At 33.1% G+C, this 4,239-nt stretch overlaps 1 protein-coding gene across 1 annotated transcript in view; it reads left to right on the top strand.

Moving 5' to 3' along the window:
• The window catches only part of MYRFL (myelin regulatory factor like), a 115,875-nt gene that overhangs the window by 26,116 nt on the left and 85,520 nt on the right, over nucleotides 1-4,239 (top strand). The gene's annotated exons all lie outside the window — the stretch shown is intronic.

Here is a 4,239-nt window from a genome sequence, read left to right as displayed (position 1 = left end):
AAAAAAAAAAAAAAAAAAAAAAAAAAAAAATTGGGGTACTTTTCTTTTTTGTCTGTGTTCCAGAATTGTGAAAATGGCAGAGGAATTATCATCTTGTTAAAGTTTTAGAAGCATGACTCATGATGCCATTGGAACTTTTATCTTTTATGCAAGGGTGGGGGGATGGTCGTGAGTGGAAATTTTCTCTATTTACTCCAGGGTTTGTCAGTTTAGACTTTTTCTATATTTTTTTGTTTATTTTAGCAATTTGATTTCCTACTTTTTTAGAAAATCATTTTATTCAAAATTATTCAAAATAATTTTCCAAAGTGTATAATAGGGATTTAAAAGAAAAAGATAACTCATTCTAAATTCTGCCATCTAACTAGTGTCACCTATGGTGGAATATTATTTCATCATCTTTCTGTGAATAGCTACAGATAGAAGGATGGATAATTAGATAGTAGAAATAACTTTGTAAGAAATGGATCTTAGGTCACATGCACTATTTGAAGAAAATATTAAATATAATATAAAATATTAATTTTAGTTGAATTTAATAGGATAAAAAGAAGGGAAACTGAAGGAATTACAGAATTTAAATAATTATTTCTTTACTGTTAGAGATATCAGTTCTAAAGGAGTCCTCCAAGATTAAGAAAGGGGATTTAAAAGTTACTACAAAGTTGGAATAGTTATTTTTTTACTAAATGGTTCAGGTTTAGGGTAATGAAGATGAACTCTGAGATATGAATAATAAGGTGATTAATACCACATCTCTTCCCATTTTCCCTCGCCCTACCTTCTAATTTTTGTTGCTGATGTATTTTCCTTTTTAAGGGTTTATTACTTTTACATTTTGATCTGCAACCATAATTCCCTCAGATATTCAGTTTAAATCCTATATTTATATGAATTCACTGTTCATTATAGTTATTCCTCTTTGATTTCTAAATTTCTGAGTTCTTTATTTTGATTCATTTTTTGCTTGGCTGAATTTCACTGTCAAGGAATTATTTTCGAGAGGAAGTCATGGGGGCTTTATACTCTGAACTTTTAAATTTTGGAATTGTCTGTTGCCTTTACGTTCGAAAACAAATTGGGTGGGTATAAGATTTTGCAAGCCACCTTCTCTTGAAACGCTGTAGAATTTATTAAATGGCTGCAGAGTATTGATAATTCATTGAATGAATGTCAATTAACGGTCATTTATTCTCAGAGATGCAGATGTAGAAAATGGACTTGAGGACACAGGGAGGGGGAAGGGTAAGCTGGGACGAAGTGGGAGAGTGGCATTGACATATATACACTACCAAATGTAAAATAGATAGCTAGTGGGAAGCAGCTACATAGCACAGGGAGGTCATTTCGGTGCTTTGTGTCCCACTAGAAGGGTGGGATAGGGAGGGAGGGAGCGAGGGAGGGAGACGCAAGAGGAAGGGGATATGGGGATATGTGTATACATATAGCTGATTCACTTTGTTATACAGCAGAAACTAACACACCATTGTAAAGCAGTTATACTCCAATAAAGATGTTAAAAAAAAGGGTCATTTATTCTCAATTTTCTGTTACTAAGTGTATTATCATAAGTGTATTAAGTGGAATTTCTGGATCAAAGTATACATGCACATTCTTTTTTTTTTTTTTGGAAACATGCTAAACACTTTTCAGACAGATTATTTAATATATACTCCTATCAGCAGTGCATAAGAGGGTTATCTTATTTCCATCAGCATTAATAGTGGATTTTAATTCCTTGAATTTATGCCAATTTGGTAGGCAAAAAGAAAATTTTCTCATATTTTAAATTCTGTTTCTTAATAATGTTTAACATGTTTCGTGCATTTATTAACCAATTTGATTTTTTATTTTATGAACTGCCTTTTAAAGCCCTTTACTAGTTTCTGTTGGGGTGTAGCTGTTACCTTATTGATTTGAAAGAACATTTTGGATATTATGGATATTTACTCTTTTTCATGTATATTGAAAATATTCCTCAGTTTGTCTTTAACTTTTTTCACGGGTTAAAATGCTTATGATCACCAATGGATACTAAAACTATTAGATAAAAATTTAATGCGGAACAAAATATTTGCACAATCTCAAAGTATCTTGCCACAAATTACAAAAAGAATAGTAGTAACTTTATAGTGGAGAAAGTTGGCAGATAGTACCTTAACCAAGGGATGAAAATTAACATCAATAATGAGACACTATGATCCTCCTGATATAAGGCACTAAGAGAGACATAATATCATTTGTGTAATATTCTTGCCAAACGTACAAAACTTGAATTTAACCGTGAGAAAATATGAGGCAAACAAGAATTGAGAGACGTTCTGTAAAACAGTTAGCCTACACAGTTCAAAAAAAATCTAAAGAGCCATGACAGCTACATGTACTATGTTATACTGGATTAAATTCTGGACCAGAAAAAAATGCTATAAATGACATTATTGAGACAATTGGCAAAATTTGAATATGGAATGTAGATTGTACAATAAAACTGTGTCAATGTTAAGTTTTCGGATTTTGATAATTTAATTATGGTTGTGAAGATAATGTTTTTGTACCTAGGAATATATACTGAAGTATTCACGGGTAAAGGCACTTGTTCTCAAATGGTTCAGAATGGTATGTCTAGGTGGGTGTGTATCATTGTGTTTTGTGTGTGTGTGTGGGAGAGAGAGAGAGAAAGAGAAAGAGAGACAGACAAGACAGAGACAGAGAGAATAATGCAAATGTAGCACAATGTTAACAATGATGAATATGAGTGAAGGGTATATGTGACTTCCTTTGTATTCTTGTAGCTTCTCTTTTTTTTTTTTCTGCGCTATGTGGGCCTCTCACTGCTGTGGCCTCTCCCGTTGCGGAGCAACAGGCTCCGGACGCGCAGGCTCAGTGGCCACGGCTCATGGGCCCAGTCGCTCCGCGGCATGTGGGATCTTCCCGGACCGGGGCACAAACCCATGTGCCCTGCATCGGCAGGTGGACTCTCAACCACTGCGCCACAAGGGAAACCCTGTAGCTTCTCTTTAGGATAGAAATTATTTCCAAGTAAAATGTGAGACATTCTTCTCCCCTCAAAAAAAGGATAAAATAAAATTTTATCAACCTTTTTTTAAAAATAGTTTTTGGCTTTCATGCCATGCTTGGGAAAACCTTCTTTATGTCAAGATCATAAGAATAGTCACTGATGTTTTCTTTCTATGGTTTCATTTATTTATGTTGAAATCTTTGATCTATCTGCAGATTTGGTGCGGAAGCGGGAAAATGATCCAGGTTTTTTTTCTCCCAAATATATAATCAATTTTCCCCACAACACTTATTGAATAATGAATCTTTCCTCACTAGTGTCAAAGCATATGCTTATCATGCATCTATCGTGTGTGTGTGTGTATATATATATAATATTTATATAAGTATAAAATATATATTCCATATATATGTAATATTTCTCGATATATCCTGGACTCGTTTGTGTTCCTTTGATGTGTTCACTTGTGTGTTTCTCAGTACTTATTTACCCGCTTCCTCCCTAATTTTTCTGGTCATTTTTATGTATTTTTATGTATTTTTCCAGATGAACTTCAGAACATTTTCCTTGAGGATTATTTGATTTCAGATAACATACAAACCAATTCAAAAGGGTTTACTGGATGCATACAGGACTTTGTCATGTAATTAGAGTAGAAGGGGAACAACCAGCCTTATTAAGAGTAAAAAATCATGAAGGACCTGGGTAAAGGACCTGGCAGAAATATTTAGACTATCACTTCTGTCCTCTGCCTTAGCTATTAGGTGACTTAATCTCAACTACCAGCTTTAAAGTCTATTAGTTTAAATTTTGGGAGAAATAACTGAAGTGGTCACTGGCCAACCAATGAATTTTTTCTTTCTGATTCAAGTGCCTGTAAAGGTTGCAGGAGACTTTTTATAAGGGGAAAGTTCTCAGAAAATGACTGTGTATTTGGCAGACATCATAAATAATGTCTAGTAAAAGCTTTGCAATATTGAATCCTTCAGTCTAAGAACAATGAAGTTCTTTCCATTTATTGAAATCTCTTCTTATGACCCTTCATAGAGTTTATTAGCTTTTTAAAAAAATATGTTGTCCCTAAATATATGCTTAGATATTTTAAGCTTTTTGTTATTTTGAATGGAATCTTCTTTTTTTTTCATTATATTTATCTGAACTTTTGACTGGTTATTTTTTATACATACGAAAGTAATTAGTTTTTTTTTTTTTTTTTTTTT

This window comes from Lipotes vexillifer, unplaced genomic scaffold, assembly GCF_000442215.2.
Source record: "Lipotes vexillifer unplaced genomic scaffold, Lipotes_vexillifer_v1.1 scaffold602, whole genome shotgun sequence".
In the NCBI taxonomy this organism is placed as follows: domain Eukaryota; kingdom Metazoa; phylum Chordata; class Mammalia; order Artiodactyla; family Lipotidae; genus Lipotes; species Lipotes vexillifer.
This window is presented reverse-complemented; position numbering and strand designations above follow the sequence as displayed.